Source organism: Octopus bimaculoides, chromosome 1 (assembly GCF_046866305.1).
Source record: "Octopus bimaculoides isolate indiv1 chromosome 1, ASM4686630v1, whole genome shotgun sequence".
Taxonomy (NCBI): Eukaryota; Metazoa; Mollusca; class Cephalopoda; order Octopoda; family Octopodidae; genus Octopus; species Octopus bimaculoides.
In genome coordinates this window covers 190,210,012-190,229,374 of record NC_142928.1, presented here as the reverse complement: position 1 = coordinate 190,229,374, position 19,363 = coordinate 190,210,012, and positions in this window count along the sequence as shown.

Below are 19,363 nucleotides of genomic sequence, written 5' to 3'. Positions count from 1 at the left end.
ACTGGTTACATTCTCACTAAAAAATGGGATAGACAGATGTTTGTGAATGTAAAGTCCTTCCTGAGTGAGAAATGTACAAGGTTACATAGGTTAGTAGTTAGTGACTTCAAACTTAGGGTTAGAAGGACACAGAGACACAAATCAGTCTGGAAGAGAAAGCTATGGAAGATTTAGTGAAGCAGTCAGAAATTTAGAGAAGTACAAGTTGAAGTATTTGATAAGAAGGCAGAGGAGATAGAGATGTATAGCATAGAAGAGAACTGGAAGTTCCTTCACAGCAGCCTGTTGAGGGTACTGGTCCAAGTCTGTGGCTAGTGCAAAGTTCCATCAAGACCGAGGGTGATGTGGTGGTAGAACAGTGAAGAAAACAGAGCAAAGAGATAGGCTTGAAAATATTGGAATGATGGGTGTAGCAGAGAATCATATTAGGGAGTTAGAGGAGAGAAGCAGAAAGGAAGATGTTTGCCAAAGTTCCACAGTATGAGAATCAAAAGTATGAGATCGCAAAAGAATGTATCAGAGACAACTGAGATGCCAGTGGTGAGAAATGTGTTGTAGGTAGATAGTGATTCTGGAAAGAAAGTGGCATGGAAGTGCTTCTATGACAGGCTACTGAATGTGGAGAATACATGGGCGAAAGTGGTCCTTCTCAACATGAACCTAATAAGTGGGGTCTTATTTAACTAAACTTAAGTTATTGTATTTGGCATTTGTCAGCTTTGAGAAGACCTTTAACAAGGTTCTTTGTGATTTGGAGTTGCTGAGGAAGCTAGGCTTAGATGGCTCTGATAAGCCATTCATCAATTCCATGTACAGAGGTGTTGCTACCAACAAGTACAACAGCTGATTTAGTGTATAGCTCATCTGACCTTAGTTCTCAGATCCCTCTTATGCATTATAGAGGGGTGGCCCTTGGGAAATATATTCTGATGAGCTTGTTCTTATCAGAATCTGTTGTAGAGTTAAAAAAATAATTCCAGGTATGGCAGCAAAACTTGGATTCAAAGGATCTAAAAGTTAACTTAGCAAAAATCAAAGTTCTACTTAGCAGGAAAACAAACAAGAGTCTAGTCTGCTCCTTTCTGGAAAATGGTTCTGTGTGATGTGTAGGGAAGGTGTAGAAAGAAATTCCACATGGTGTACTCAGTGCAAGATATGGACACAAAAGGTGCAATAAGATTGTAGAAAAGTAGACTCTACATGTGGCAGATGCACAGAAGCAATAAAAGCTAAAAACATATGGGAAATAGATTTTCTTGAGTACTCAGGAAATTTTCTAGGGGTTAGTAGATAGTTTCTCTTACTTAGGTCACCAAATTAGCAGTGGAGGAGCATGTTCCAAAAGTATAGTTGCTAGAATAAGAAGCAGATGGAGAAAATTCAGAGCTATTACCTATGTTAGTAATAAAAGGTAGATTGTATGATGCTTGTGTACAAACAGCAATGTTACATGGTAGTGAGATATTGGCCCTGAATGTAGAGGGTATGCAAAGACAGGAAAATAATGAAGCCTGTATGGTCCATTGGATGTAAAACATCAGTGTGCTTATATGATGAAGTCAAAATGTGTTGTGTGAAGAATTGGGTACAAGAAGAGTGTGCTGATGTGGTCATGTGATATGTAGAGATAAGGACAGTTGTATAAAGAAGTGTCAGTTGTTTAAGTGAATAGAACCTGAGCAAAAGGGAAATCCAGGAAGACATGGGATGAAATAGTGATGGCTGATCTCAGAATGTTGACCCTCACGAAGCTGACAACAAAGGACTGAGATGGCTGGCAATTCCTTGTGCTTGAGAAAACCTGTCTGTTTCAATGAGAGTGAGGTCCTAAAACTATTCCATTTATATCTCTACACTTATTGGACCCTACACTCAATTCATCTGTGTTAAGCCTTTTCCACCCCTCATTTTCCTAACACTCATCCCTCCACTCTTCTAACTGCAGCATTATTCAGATGTTATAATCATAAGAACAGAACATGCTTATATCTCTTCTTTCTTTACTTCCACTCTCCTTAAGACCACTTCCTTTTAAAATCCATTTCCCATTCTCAATGTCATCCCTTCCTACTTTATTTTCCACCAATCTCTCTACATCTCTCTCACTCTCTCTGTCTCCTTTGCCTCCCCCCGTCCCCCCTCCCCTACACTTCATCTACATATTTTCTGGTCTACCTGCAGGTTTGTTAGACTGCTGCTCTCCTCCCTTCATTGTCCTAACACCTATCACCTTCTCTTACCTGAGCCACCCCTATTCTTTCTCACACAACCTCCCAGCCATACTTATATTTATCATCTACTAAATCTCTTCTCTAGTTCCATTTATTACATTCACCTCTGCACCCGTCTCTACCCATCTACCACCCTTCCTTATTCTTTATTCTTATTCTCTCTTACACTCACCTTTGTGTATCTTGAGTATACACTCTATCACCACCATCATTGTCTTCTTTCCAATTACTTCCATCCATCTTTTTAAACTGTTGGGTAGCATGTATCTCCTCCGTAGCAAGACACTTGTGCCTGTCCCCTCTATCGTACTTCAACCTCATCAGGTGGCATTATGCCAGGTGTTGAGAAGCTGAAGTATGATACACACATACACACATACACACACACACATATATATATATATATATACGTACACATACATGTGCATGCAAGTTTTAGTCTTCTTAAACCTCTAGCCATTGTAGTGATGACATTTGGTAGTTGAGGTGAAATCACTGAAGTTTAACAAATCCTCCCAAATAACTACTTAAATATGTTTACTGTATAGAATTTAATGTGCTTAGGCCACTTTGTAGGATTTCTTACATGTTATTGCAAAATATTTTCTTCATAATATTGGTTTTTAGGCTATTGATGACAAAGATGTAGTTGTCAAGAACACCTCCCCCACTCCTTATCTAGTAATGAGATTTGTGTTGTAAACATTACCATTTACTTAAGAGCTTCCTTTGATATATGGTGCAAAAAAAAAATGTTGTTATTGTCGTAAATGTACATTGGATTTTTCTCTATTTATTCTGTCAAATGATATTTACTGATACAACACAACACACTAGGAATTCTTATCTCCTGCTAAATCCACTTTCATATCTAAACTGTCTGTTCCATTGATGTGTCATTCTCAGCGTGTATTCATTATTATTCAGTTAATGTTCAACATAATGTACATTTCCTCACTTCTGATAGTATCTGGTCTGCAATTTTTGCCTACTGACTTTTACAATTTTTTCCTTTTTTTTTCTTCTCTGCTACTGAACACTGAGTTTACCTTTCTATTACAACATTTAACAAAAGGTTAGACATTAACAGCCAATTTTACCTCATACTTGACACTGGGATGTATTTTCTACAACATCCCAGTTTTACCATAGTTCTAGTATTTCTCTTTAAATAATCATCGTCATCATTTAACGTCTGTTGTCTATGTTGGCATAGGTTGGACAGTTTGACCAGAGCTGGTAAGCTGAAGGGCTGTACCAGACTCCAATCTGATTTGGCATGGTTTCTACAGCTGGATGCCCTTCCTAATGCCAACCACTCTGAGAGTGTAATAGGTGCTTTTACATGCCACCAGCCAGTATCTGTCACTGACCGGATGAGTCTTCTACTTAAGCACAGCTTATTGCCGAAGGTCTCAGTCATTTGTCATTGCTTCCGTGAGGCTCAACGCTGAAAAGGTGCTTTTTACATGCCATCAGCACAGGTGCTAGTTATGCAGCACTGACATTTCTTTTTAAATTATGAGTGTGTGTAAATGCTGTCATTTCTTCTCTAAACTGGTATTTTTCATTGATTAAAATATTGTACCTTTATTAGTTTCATTTGTTTCACCTTAAGTTGTTTTAATGATACACAACAAGTATCATTAAAATTTAGCACAGGTTTGCTAGAATCATTTTGTTTTTCTGACTTTTAGAGAACTAATCCTTCTGGAAGTTTCCACAATTGTTCTCAATTATTATTGTCATTCAACAATTTACATATTGGTTTTTAGGCTATTGATGACAAAGATGTAGTTGTCAAGAACACCTCCCCCACTCCTTATCTAGTAATGAGATTTGTGTTGTAAACATTACCATTTACTTAAGAGCTTCCTTTGATATATGGTGCAAAAAAAAAATGTTGTTATTGTCGTAAATGTACATTGGATTTTTCTCTATTTATTCTGTCAAATGATAACCCTAACCCTAACCCTAACCCTAACCCCTCCTCCTTTTCATCATCAACATCCATGTTCCATGATGGTATCGGTTGGATGATTTGACAGGATCCGATGGGTCCAGAGACTGCATCATGCTCCAGTGTCTGTGGCATGGCTTCTGTAGATGGGTTTGTGCTGAGAGGTAAGGGCTTAAATTATGAGAGAAGGGGGCCATAGCAAACAGGTTTCTTGCTGTGGAAGAGCAACATAGTTACTCGTGTTTTAGAAAAGATGGTGTGGAGCTGGGAAGAGATTAAAATAGTTGTGATGTGATGTCTGAGTGTTCTCTTAAGGTTCAAGGTGAGTAGGGGTGAGTGGAGATAGAAGAACTAGCAGTGTATGTGGTAGAGGTTGCATAAGTGTATGGGATGGTGAAGAATGTTGAATGAGTGAAGGGATGAATATAATCCTTTCTGTTATAGGCACAAGACCTGAAATTCACATCAATCCCAGTACTCAACTAGTACTTTTTAAAAAAATTTTTTTTTAACCAGTTCTGAAGTGACAAAAAGCAAAGTTGACCTCAGCAGAATTTGAACTCAGAATGAAATTCTGCTAAGCATTTGGTCCAGTATGCTAATGATATGAATGAAGAACAGGTGTGGATGGTTGAGTAGTGGGTAGGGAAGAATAGGTGACAACTGTAGAGTTTGGATAGGGTTGTGAGGTGGATGTAGTGAAAATAATACAAAATCCTGAAATAATAATTCAATAAACCCTTCAGAAAAAAAATCTCAACTACATTTATATCTATTTAGTTGTGTCATGTAAGATACCTTGTGGTATTTGTTCTGGGTGCTCCTTGGGTAGGGGACATAATTCATACCTGGTTTAACACTACCTCTTGAGATTCCTTTACCAGAGTTCATTTCATTGAAGCTTTTGGGTCAGGTGACTGATTTTAAGGATAACTTCTTACTAAGTAGCTTGCTTACGGACCACATGGTTCTGGGTTCAGTCCCACTGCATGGCACCTTGGGCAAGTGTCTTCTACTATAGCCTCGGGCCAACCAAAGCCTTGTGAGTGGATTTGGTAGACAGAAACTGGAAGAAGCCTGTCGTATATATGTATATATGTGTGTGTATATGTTTGTGTGTCTGTGTTTGTCCCCCCAACATCGCTTGACAACCAATGCTGGCATGTTTAAGTCCCCGTAACTTAGCGGTTCGGCAAAAGAGACTGATAGAATAAGTACTAGGCTTACAAAGAGTAAGTCCTGCGGTTGATTTGCTCAACAAAAGGCAGTGCTTCAGCATGGCCACAGTCAAATGACTGAAACAAGTAAAAGAGTAAAAGAGTTACCTTTCATTCACCAATCATATCAGCCCTGAAAAAAATAAAGGGTTATGGGTACTGCCCTTTTTTCCAGACAAAGTAGTAAGAGAGGGAATAATTTCCAAGTCTCTTTCTTCTCGTCGGTAAGAGAGAGAGAGAGAGAGATTGAGTGTTGCACACTGAATCCCTTGAATTGCACTAATACATTGATTTACAATTAGGAATACCTCATGCCTGTGATCCCCTCTTTGCAGAACATTGGCAAACCTCTTACCATTTAACCCTCTAAGCTACAAGTACCTGATACTATTTAATATTATCTTCCAACTATTTAATATTGTCTCTTGTTCTATCTCTTCTTCCATTCCTAAATATAAGCTTTAGTGGATCTATCTGCTGTGTCATTTCACTACCATGTCATCTTCTTTGCAGCTGGAACCTTGCTCTACAGTAGTCTGTCTTCCTCCACTTCCTCTAAGTCTCTATTTCCTTTTTCTTCTAATACACATCAACCAAAACCTTCATTGAACTTACATCTTGCTGAGGCGTCTTTCAGCTTCAGTATCTTCAGATAATTTTCTTGGTTTGTACCTCTCAGTTCAGTTAGTTATTATCTTAACATCACTGATCCCCAGCCAATGTCCTTCATCAGAGAAGGACTCAGTGTATACAACTATTTGCCTATTCCTTTCCCTAGTGAAATGAAGTCTGCCTTGTGCAAGTGTCTGATTAGTTGGTAGTCAGGTTTTTGACCGGTTTCTTGAAGTTAATGTGGTAAATGTTTAAATTACACTGGTTTAGAAAAAAAATTTTTGCTCTGAGGCAAGGATATGAATAGGTGTTTGTTTTTTTTGTTTACAAACTTTGATGTGGTGAATTCAATTTCCTGAACAGTTTCGCTCTATTGCTTCTAGCATTTTGCTTTCACATATCCTATTCTAATTATACTGTATATAAGTTCAAAATATAATGTGTTTATTTCATCTGTTACAAAGGCATATTACAGAAAAAAACCCAGCATAGATACAGAACATTGATTGAACTAAATTACTTGGATAATACAATACACACAAAATCATAGTACAGCAGACATGTAGAAGTGAGTTTTTTTGGATGATCTTTTGTACTTTGCCCCTGGGATGTCACACAGGAGCATCCAGCAATGTCCCCATCATGCTGGGATTCCACTTGACTTGGTAGTTGCTCTCCATTTTGGTGGAACTTTTCTCCATGCTCATCCCTTACTGCTCCGAGCTTTGGAGGGAGGAGGTTGAGTTGGGAGTAGAGAAAGTGAATTTTTAGTGTCATTTAGCATCCCATATCCTCATAAGACTGTAACAACTTATTGATACACTCTTGGTAACCTAGTACCTGTGTGTTACCAAAGAAGCCATGGCAGACTGACTTAAATGCTTTCTACACTCAGTTCCTTTAAGGTAAGAAGCTCCTCAAAGTCCTTATCCTTCAACATCTCTCAGATCTGAGGTCTGAAGAAGATTCCCTCTTTGAGCTTAGCAGAACTCATAACTGGGAAACAAGTATTGGAAGACAGCACCATTTTTATCCATGGCCTTCACGAAATTCTTCGTTAAACCAAGAAGAGGAGGAAGAAGCCCCTTGTTCATGACCACCAGAGGATTTTCTTGAACGCTGTGTTCACCAGGCATGAAAGTGCTCCTAGATCCTCAGTCCTTCTGCTTGTAGTGCTTGGACATAGCCCGACTGTCCCAGGAACAGGGAAAGCAACAGTACTTTGTGAAGTCTACTTGCATACTCATAAGGAGCCCAATGACCTTGAGGTCCCCGCAGAGATTCCACTGGTACTGTTTGTACTTGATAGCTTCCAAAAGGAGTTCCATATGGTCATACAACTCCTTCAAATGGGCTGAGTAGGCAATAGGAATGCTGGGGTATTATTTCCATTGTACAGGAGTGCACAGCTTTCAGACTTCACTTGGAAGAGTCTATGAAAAGACGTCAGTCTGAGGGATTGTGTGTGAAACCAAGGAAGGTGAACAAACCAGAGACATTTGTGCAGTAGCACAACCTGTTTTCTATGCTATGTCAAAGAATGAAGCAGTCCTGGTTCCGTGTCCTGAAACAGGTGATCCTTACATCTTGACCAGATTCCACTGCTTAAACCAGATTCCACTGCTTAAACCAGGATGCCAGGAGCTCTGACTGCTGCTTAGATAGATACAAATTATGGACGAGGTCATTGAGATCTTCCTGCGTGATCCAGTGGGGCTCATTGCCACTTGTTCCTGAATAAACAGAGATATTGTCTTCAGAAGAGATCAACTTGGCAGAATCTTCCCCTGAAAGCATTTCTTCCCTTGATGAAGGAAGAAAGTCCTTATTTGTTGAGAGTGTAAAGACAGGGAGATCATCTGAGTGGGGAACAGGTCTCATAGCTGAGGAAAGGTTGGGATATTTGATTTTTTTTCTAGAAGAAGCCTTGAAACCTGTAATATTTGTTAGATAAAAGTAATAATCATCTGCATGGCTTCGTGGCTCTCTGCAGACCATCAGGACAGCAAAATTGAAGGCTGCTTTCTTGCTGTTAAACCATGCAGTTAGTCTATTGTAGCAGAGTTTACAACAGATGTGTGGGGCCCAGGATTTGTCGTAATCTCCAATTTTATAATCAAAATAATTTTGCAATCAAAATAATGAAAGTAAGCAATTCTCAGGAGGGATTTAATTGTCCGGTGTTGTGCAACTGTAGTGAAATCCCCACACATGTAGCATCCTCAGTGCTTTGAAGTGCCTGATGCCATTGTAGAGACATGTATCATATGTATCACAAAAATCTGGAAAACAAAATAAAAATTGATCATATTTATATATGGCTACATGAATTATCGCAAAATCATAATAATGTATATCTCAAAAACTAGAGGTGATGAGCGAAAACTGGTTTTGTATCTGAAATCAGCACCCCAAAATTAGGCTAGAACAACTTCTGCACTCTGTGCACCATATCAATAAACCTCTATGTGTGCTGAAAATCTAACATGGTGTTTGCTACAATATCTTTTAAATAACCAGCTGTGTTTATAAGGTTACCACCATTCACTGTTGAGGCAGTTTGCAAGAAATCTTCATATAAGCAGCCATTTAACTTCTCTGTCAGTCTTCATTGTTTTGTATATGTAGAGTTAACTTGCTGTGATTAGTCTAAGCTTAATTACATTGTTACACGTCCTCACTTCCTCAATTACTTAATCTATTTCTCTGTCACCAATGCTTTGAGGCATGCTTTAGTTTGTTCATGAATTGTTTTGTGGATGTTGCAGCATGGGGTAAATGGCTTTTATTTAGAGATGTTGGCTGACTTCTTCTATGTATTGTAAACTATATTGTGTACTGATATTACTGCAACCTAACTACAATTGTACCTCTTGAAGTCTTAGGTATTGTGAGAGATACAGAATGTTTGAAACTATCTTTCTTATTTTTGTCTTTCTTCTGAATATATTCCTAGCAGGTGAAACAATTTGCTGCCAAAAGTAATTAGTGTATGAGTATCATAAATAAATAAATCATCGTTTAACGTCCGCTTTCCATGCTAGCATGGGTTGGACGATTTGACTGAGGACTGGCGAACCAGATGGCTGCACCAGGCTCCAATCTGATCTGGCAGAGTTTCTACAGCTGGATGCCCTTCCTAACTCCAACCACCCCGAGAGTGTAGTGGGTGCTTTTACATGCCACTGGCATGAGGGCCAGTCAGGCGGTACTGGCAACTATATGATAAAATAAATAAGCCAATAGATGCTACTGTAAAAAGAAATCTAGGTTAGAATTTATACAGCTACCTTACATTACATTAAGATGGTGTGGAGTGTTATGTGATTGTTATTTCTATTAGATCGAGCTCGTCACTGTAAACTGTTAAAGTTAGAAAGAAACTCCTAACCTTCTTGCTATAGTATGTTGCTCCATTTTAATATTTATAAACAACTAGAAATTCTGTTTTGCATTTGTCAGAACAAATTTTGAAGAGAAATAGGATTGATCAATTGAGTTACATAAGTTAGATATTGATCATTCATCTTACATTATACAGTATGGAACAAATCTGTAGAGAAGTCGTGTGGATACACAATACATTACTTTCTTTACAACACACACACAAACTGAACAAATATATTTCTGTATGTCTGCAAGTAAATGTGAGTGTATAAACTCTTATAAGCTGGTGTCTATCATTGAGGTTTAAGCTGGTTATTTCATAACAGAACATTGGTTTATGACGACAATACTGACACAATCTTCAATAAAACTTGAATTTCTAAATCCATCCATCGTATTTCTGTCTAATAATCCAGTGTTCTTGCATCCCTAATAACTGATTCTCTGGCAGGTTTCAGTAACATGCTTAGGAAAAAGAGAAAACAAGGATTCTGATATAATCAAACAGTTTTAGACTCTTCTTAGTAACTCAAAGAACAATGACAATATCTAAATAATGCTTCCTCTCTTTCACTTTTATTTCTATTCTCTCCTCTCTCTCCCTCTCTCTCTCTCTCTATATATATATATATATATATATTTACAATTCTGTCCTCCTCAGTACCAAATGCACATTGAATTTGTAAACATTTTCAGTCAGTAAAACTTTATTAATCAACTGAAGAGAGAAAGCAGTTTTGGAAATTAATTCAAATATCTGTAACTAACCTAAGTTCCAGCAATAAGGTAAACTTTACCTTTTTACAAATAATTCTGCCATTGCAGATAAACTTGCATATTGGTAGGACACACCCCGGTATTCTTGATTTGTCTTCAAAATATGACACACAGTAAGAAAACAAGAAACCAAAATCAGACAAATATTGAAAACACAATTTTGTTATTAAGCTCATCATATTGTATATTCAAACTGGGAAAGTGTTTCAACGTGATTTATTTGCACTTAAAGCCCTCACCTATTCACCAGCACTTTTCTATTCATTATGGAATTTTTAATATATATGTTAATACATATTCAAAGTCATTTAAACAGAATTCAAATGAAAGATTTTGAAAATATTTTATTAACAAGGAAAAAAAAATCTGACATCAAACATAACATTTTATATATATTTTGAGTGTTTGAGTTACAAGGAACCAGGGTGTTAAATAGAAACCTGGTCAGTAAGTCTATTGATTATAGTTCAATCTGCAGCAACAACATTACATAATCTGTACATAACATTATCAGAATAATATATAACCTATCACAAGATGTTGCATACGGTTTCAATCTGTTTTTATTTGACAATCTATCACAGAGAAATCCCAAGAATGAAATTTAAATTGGATTCAGAGAAAAGAAATTTTGGGGGAAATAAAATATTAACCATAACAAAATAACTGAAATCATAAAGGGATGCTAAGGATGATTTTTCTGTATTTGTCTTTTATTTTAGAATCTCAGTGGTGTATAAGAATTTTGTGTTATATTAAACGACAATTTCTCATATACCAGTGACATTTTATAAAATGAAAATAATGTACATTATTATATTTGTTCAAAGAGATAATTTTAAAAATGTGACGAAGCTAAAACTTTTATATAAGTTAAAGCTATTTAAAAACATTAAAACTCATTTCATTTGTTAATGTTGATACTGAGATAACTTTGATAAAAAATACATTTAACAAAATTGAAATTATGAATGACTAACTCTGTTATGTATCATTAATTCATTTGAACTCAAAAATACCTATTTTCTCTTTTTTAAGTGGTATGTCTGGTAGTTTTGATGAGTTAACTGAAAATATTAAATAAAGCTCATGAGGTTACCATGAGAGAGGAATTCCTCATTAAGCAATCAAAATTTCGTATCATAATGAATTGAAAGTAAACAAATTTTAAAAAGAACCCAACTTTCTCATCTGCCCCAACAGAAAGATACTTGTTTCTTTGATAGCTTCAAATTGTAGGAATAATTAGAAAAAAATATATTGTATAAATCATTTTTTTCAATATATATATATATATATATATATATATATATATATATATAGTAAAGTTAAAGAGAAAATTTATTTGAAACAATTGTGTTGTTGTTGTTGTTAATAGGAATAAATAGTAGTAAATATTAAATCATAGTAAGCTTACAAAGATGATTTTATTGACTTAAATCAGGAAAAGAATTTTTTTTTTTCTGACTTCATTGCTTGAAACTAAATTAATAAAGATGAATATCTGTTTGTAGAATGCGAATTGAAGTTAAGTAAACCAAACACCGATAGAAATCTCCAGAAGCATTAAGAGCTACAAAATGTTGCCCTCTTCAAAAACCTTTTAGCAAGCTTTTTGAGAGGTTTAATAGTTTTTTTTTCTTCTTTTTTTTTTTTTTAATTTAATGAGGGATAAAGTTAAGTATAATAGGTCATGTTAAAGGAACACAAAACAATAATTTCCAAAATTTCTAATATCTTGGTGGGGGATAAAAAGCATGCCAAGTCATTTGTCATACAGATGAGCCAATGAATAGAAAAGATCAGCAGGGAATGTTTTATGATTTAATAAAATCAAATTTCTTTACACATATAGCTCTGGCAGACTTGCATTTTTGCAATCACATGCAAACATTCTTACATTCAAGCCTAAAATCCTGAGCATCTTAATAATAACTTACAAAAAAATATTCTTAAGATTTTCATAGTTTCCTTTTTATTCAAAATTATGTCTATTTTATTATGTAATTGAAGTAATTTTTACTAGATTCTTTTTAAATGTATATTCTAAGTTTAATACCATCACTTCATGAAAGTAACAAAAGCATTAAATTGATCATCATGTAGTGTGGGTGGCTTGAAGTTTAATATTTTCGGCTGTAGAGATTAACACTTGTTTTAAAAATAATTCCCGAGTCCCGACAACAATTATAAGCTTAGATTTCACTTTGAAACATGAACCAAAGAGAACTTCTATGTGATTGTTGGGTCTGTTAAAAATAGCAGCCACACTTTATGAACTTACACCTACCATCTTAAAAAAAAGGACACATTAAATGATGTAGTCCTGCACAACCAAGGCTGTTCTGGGGATAAGCAACAACAGTACAGCCCATATGAATGCATTTATTTTCTGAACAATTTTAAATATTTGAGCAGGAAGAAAACTGATCTCTTAAATTACATTAAGAAATGGCTGGATCAATTATATGTTATTTCATCTTATGTATTAATAACATTAGACATTTCTTCAAACAAATCCTTTTGATACAACGGTTTTGTTTCTCTTTCAGCTCTGATGAACTACATTTATTTGATACTTGTGTACCTAGTTTCTGGAACATTACTTTTAACTTACTATTATTAAAGTTAAAATTGTTCCCTAAAATTTTGCTCATGAAACAAATTATCTCTTGGAAACTCTGTTAGAAAAAAAAATTCTATCAAAACAACGTGCACACACACACCACATACACAAATGTGTACACACTCTCACCTTTGCACACTAATCTCATGGCATTAACTGAAAATGCACATTCTGAGATTGAGACAGTAAATAAAAATCACAGATCTATAATTCTGTATCTGTGGACAAACTATATATATACATACACATGCACACATTCATACATCTAATGATTCCATTTAGTTAGCAGCAGTTCTATATCGTATTAATAGAAAACCTTAGCATTATGCAGTTTTCTATATATTTTTAAGATTTGTTGATGATTTTAAGCTACAACAACAACAGCAATGAAGAGTGACACAATAGATTTATGTACTGAAGAAAACAGGGTTTTTATAAACTTATTGTTGTAGTGGATTCTGTTTTTAAAGAATTATCAGTTTGGAATCATACCAAATATAAATTTTAAGCAGCTAATCCAAGAGAGTTCATTTTTTAAAATATTTTTATTAAAATAGCTTGTGTATGTGTGTGTGTGTGTATTTATACACAGGGTGATTCAAAAGTACTTTTAGCATTTAAATGATATATTAAAGATTTTATTTTGTTATAATTTTGTTTTTATACATTTTCAATACTATGTTTGCTATTTTGATTCTTTTTTTATAGTTTAACATATATATGTATATATATATACATTGTTTTATATATTTCAGAGTGAAGGGTGAAGCCTAGAAGTTAGGATGTTTGATTGAAGGTTGTAAGCTTGTGAGTTTGACTACTGGTTTGGGCAACACGATGTGTCATTGAGCACTGAACTACATTTCACATTGTTTCAGGCCACTGAGGTAAAAAAAAAAAAAAAAGGGGTAACAATTGAGTGTTGCAGTTTTCTCCTCCTCCAGTTATCACATCCTTGACATTCTGCTGGGCCAGTGCTGTGGAGACCGGGAGGCTGTCTATATATTTATTTGAGATTACATAGGCACCTAAAGCAATTAGCAAAAGCAAGGTACATGCTACCAAGTCATTCAATCTTGGAAGTCATGATTGTAACAATTGTTAGATTTATAATTTTTTAAAATTATTATTATGAAAAGATAATAGTCACTGATCAAATACTGGTATTATATATATATATATATATATATATATCATCATTTAATGTTTGTCTTCCATGCTGGCATGGGTGGGACCATCTATATATATAAAACATCTTGTACAGTTGGAGGGAAAGTGAGTTATGTTAGCTCTTGGTTGAAACTAATTTCAGGTGAGAAGACCGAAGAAATGCAAAATGAAGTGCCTTGTCAAGGACCAAAAAGAAAAAAAGAAAAACAATACAGAGCTGAGGGCTCAAATAACAACATTCTGTTAATGTGCCCATAGATATATATTTTTTTAAATGTATGTGAACCAATGTAGTAGAGATGCAAGCAACTCAAATTTACTCATTTCTCCATGATACTGAAACAACGATGAAAAATCTTCAATGATTTTTGATCCTTATAGGGTTCTCAGCAAAGTTGTCTACATCACCTGACCAATCCCAGAGAAATAAGTAACTGATATGTTTATACACACATCAAAGCTAAAAGCTCCAGTTTGCTGATGCTACTAATTTGCATATTACAAGGCCTACATTCAAAAACATGCACGTGTATATATTTACATACATTTATATATATGTATATGCATGGGTGTGTATATATATATATATATGTATACACACACATATATATGCACATGTGCATATGTATATGAGTATAATATGCATACATGTGTGTGTGTGGGTATATATTGTACATATAAACACACACTCATGTGTACACACACCCACACGCATCTATATTCTTTATATATATATTCCTAGGCACAGGACTGGCTATGTGGAAAGTAGCTTGCTTACGCACCACACGGTTCCGGGTTCTGTCCCACTGTGTGACACCTTGGGCGAGTGTCTTCTACTATAGTCTCAGGCCGACCAAAGCCTTGTGAGTGAATTTGGTAGACGGAAACTGAAAGAAGCCTGTTGTATATATATATATATATATATATATATATATATATATATATATATATATATATATATATATATATATTTGTATGTGTGTGTATGTATTTGTATGTGTGTGTTTGTCCCCCCACCATCACTTGACAACCAATGCTGGTGTGTTTATGTCCCCATAACTTAGCTGTTCAGCAAAAGAGACCGATAGACTAAGTACTAGGCTTACAAATAATAAGTCCTGGGGTCGAGTTGTCTGGCTAAAGGCGGTGCTCCAGCACGGCCACAGTCAAATGACTGAAGCGAGTAAAAGAATAAAAGAGTATATGCATAAATGAAATGAAAATATGCTAAGAGAGATTTGTCAGAATGACCATGATGTATATTCGAACAACACAGTCGAATACGGTCGTGTAATTTCTGGATTTATTGCAATTATCCCTGCTTTCAAAGAAGATAGAATAATTGCTCGGTGGCATTCGGGACCAATCCCAAATGAAAAGGGGTGATAATCTTAAGACTCCAATATTCTCTAAAACCAACATACCGTTTAAAATAAGAAAAGATAGTCTGATTGGCTGGAAAAAAAAAAAAAAACCCCTGGATCTACTTAGTTTTGTATATTATGATAATGAGCTTGTTTAAGTATTTCAGTTTTGCTAGATACATGCTAGTGCACCTGCTGTGCTAATGCTACAATTGCCTTCGTTAATCCTGACAATAAGATTGTCTTTGTGTTAATGACAGGTCAAGTTTTGAGAATTCTTGAGTCTTACAATTATCTCTGCCTTTCATCTGCAGTTTGTCCCAGTTACCATCAAGTTATTGTTCTACTTTCTCTGGAAGTGGAAATAATTTCAGTAAATGGTGAATTTACCTTGCATGGCATTTAATATATTGTTATTCAGTTGTGTGTGTGTGTGTGTATATGTATATATATATATATATATATATATATATATATATATATGTATATATATGTATATATATCAGTGTGTGTGTGTACATTTATAGATACTTGTCATTGTATGATAGTTGTAAAGGAGCATCACTGTCATAAATGCATTGTTTGTTTCAATCTTTCATGAAAACATGTCTGGCCATGGGAAAATTTTACCTTGCTTGGAGGTTGGCAACAGGAATGGTATCCAGCCAAAGAACATCTACCTCAACAAATTCCATTCAACCCATGAAAGCGTGGAAAAGTGGATGTTAAAATGTTAAGGATAATGATGTAGGTATATTTGTGTGTGTGTGTGTGTGTGTATATATATATATATGATCACACACACCAATCTTCACTACCATATACCAAGTCTTCTGTGTCTCCCTTTTCACTCCTTTATACAACCATCATCATCCATACAAAGCATATGCTTATATATTCTTACTCAGAATCACTACTATATATATATATGTATGTATGTATGTGTGTGTATACATACATATATCCGTTCATAGTTTTCATTAAGAGAACAGAACTGCTTTAGTGAAAAGATGTGTTTGGAAATTTTTAATTAATTTTAGTTTTGTAACAGAATCCTAATGTTATCTTCCTATTTCGGTCTTGTTTTTTTGAACACTAGAGCATTTAAAATTTTAATGTTCTTATTATATACATTGGGTTATAGGTATCTTGTCAGAAAATATACTAATAGTGTTTCTACAGATTTTGATTAAAAAAACCATAGAGTAGAAAATATAGAATTTTCTATTAAAAAAATGGTATAAAAAGATTACAAGGTGATGTTTTTTTTTTGTTTAGTTAATTTGTAAAGAAGAAAAGTATATTCAATGAATTTCAGATCCAAACCATTTTTGATTGTTTAGAATTAGCATGAACTAACATTCATGTTGAATATATGAAAAGAATATTTTGACGTAGTTTCAACAACCACACAATCGAAAACTAGCTTTGCTAATTTTAAAAATATATAAAATGCAAGGTTAGTTGTTATACATGTAGCTTCAGAGTAAGTTATAATAAATGCCCTTATAGCTTAAATAGAGAAGGGGTGGGGCTGAGGGGAGAAAGTGAGAGATTGTTTAATAACAACTTGATTTCTGCTAAATGCAATAATATAAATGACAAAAACAATGAGATCCTTCAAGAATAACATGTTATTAAAAGGAGCAATATACATTGCGGATTTAATCTTTTTCTTCATCGGTCATGAATGTGTGGAATAATGTTTGTAGTGATATTTGAAAGAAAGAAAGAGAAAAAAAAAAGATGAAATAACAGATTTGTGAAATGTATTTACAGAAAAATGTACAATTTCTTTGCCAGAACGAGAGTAACTACTCCTGTTTTCTCGCATCTTAGAAAAATTTCCATCAAGTAAACTAGGTTAAAGCTCTGATTATTACATAGGCTCTTATGCATCTGTTCATCTAAATAAAGAGCTTGGTAATTTGACCAATTTTCAAGAAAGTAATCAATAGAATTTGATATATTATTCTATACATTTCAGTAAACTCTACAGTATAGTATATACACAGTTTTTCATATTGTATCTTTATAGATATATATATATATATATATATATATGTATATGTATATATATATATATATATATATATATGTATATGTATATATATATATATATATATATATATATATATAATTTCTTTGTAAGAAAGCATGAGAAAGCATAATGCATATATATGTACATTAACATACATTCTCTTTAGAAATACTTTAATGCATGTGTGGACTATTTGTGTAATATTTTAATCCATTTTATACATTCTTTCATATTAAAATTTTTCAAAACCATTTATCAGTATAATGAAAATAATTAGCATATGATGATTAACAAATATACTTGCAGATTAGAAATTACAGAAAATAGAAAGACAGTTTACTTTACACTTCTTTGTTCAGAAATATATAAGTCTTAGTTTATAGAACCTGGGCCAAAAGTAGATGAACCGAAGGCCGTAACTCACAATTGGTTGCATTAAATTCTATTAAGGAATGCTAAAATTCCATTCTACCAAAACAAATAGAAAATGTAGCAAATGACATCTAAAAAAGAAATTATATTTAAACTGAAACCTAAGCATGGTACCTTACATTTGATTTTATGTAACACCTGTTTCATAATGTATTTATTAAAATGAAAACAACATTTATATAATCTTGCATACATCTCACATACACACTTGAAACTATAATGTAGGAGTGACAACCTAGTTCCAACATACATACATATGAATAAATATGTATATAAATGCACACTTATTCATGCATATATACTTACATACACATACTCTCATATATATCTATGAGTGTTTTTTTTTCTCTTCGTTTGATTGTTATATGCCCTTCTTGATAAAACCTCAATACCATATATATAGATGCTGTACTGAAATATCCCTGATGGCCATTAAAAGAACAGAGATGATAAGATGGAAAAAGAAGACCCAGTCACAAGTGGCAAGGATAAACAACATTGCAGAATCTCACAATTAAAGAGGCTGCAACAACATATTAGCAACATTTGATAGGCAGAGAAAAGTGGGGCAGAAAAAGAATTAATCTCTTTTTAAAGATTTCCAATGTCCACAAAAAGTAATAGACATTTAACACACCAATCATGAAGCAAGGGTATTAGTGTGTGTCTGAATATGTACATGTAAACACACGCATATATATATATATATATATATATATATCAACACACACACACATATCTACGTATATATATCCACACATATATATATGTGTGTATATATGCATATATAAACACACACACATATATATATCCACATATATATATATATAAATATATATACACACACATATATATATATATATATATATATATATATATATATATATATACATACACATAGATATATGCATATATATATATATGCTTATATACACACATATATATACATATATATATATATATATATATATATATATATATATATACATATATATATATATATATATATACATATATATATATAGATATATATACATATGCATATATGTCTATATATATATATATATATAAATATGCATATATGTCTATATATATATGCATATATGTCTATACATATATACATATACATATGCATATATGTCTCTCTCTCTATATATATATATGTCTATACATATATATCTCTATATATATATATATATATACATATATATCTATATTTATATATACATATCTATGTATATATACACACACACATATATATATAAATACATATATCTATCTATCTATCTATATATATATATATATCTATCTATCTATCTATCTATCTATCTATCTATATATATATATATATATATACATATATATACATATATATATATATATATACATATATATACATATATATATATATATATATACATATATATATATATATACATATATATATACATATATATAAATATATACATATATACATATATATATATATACATATATACATATATATATATATACATATATATATATATACATATATATATATATA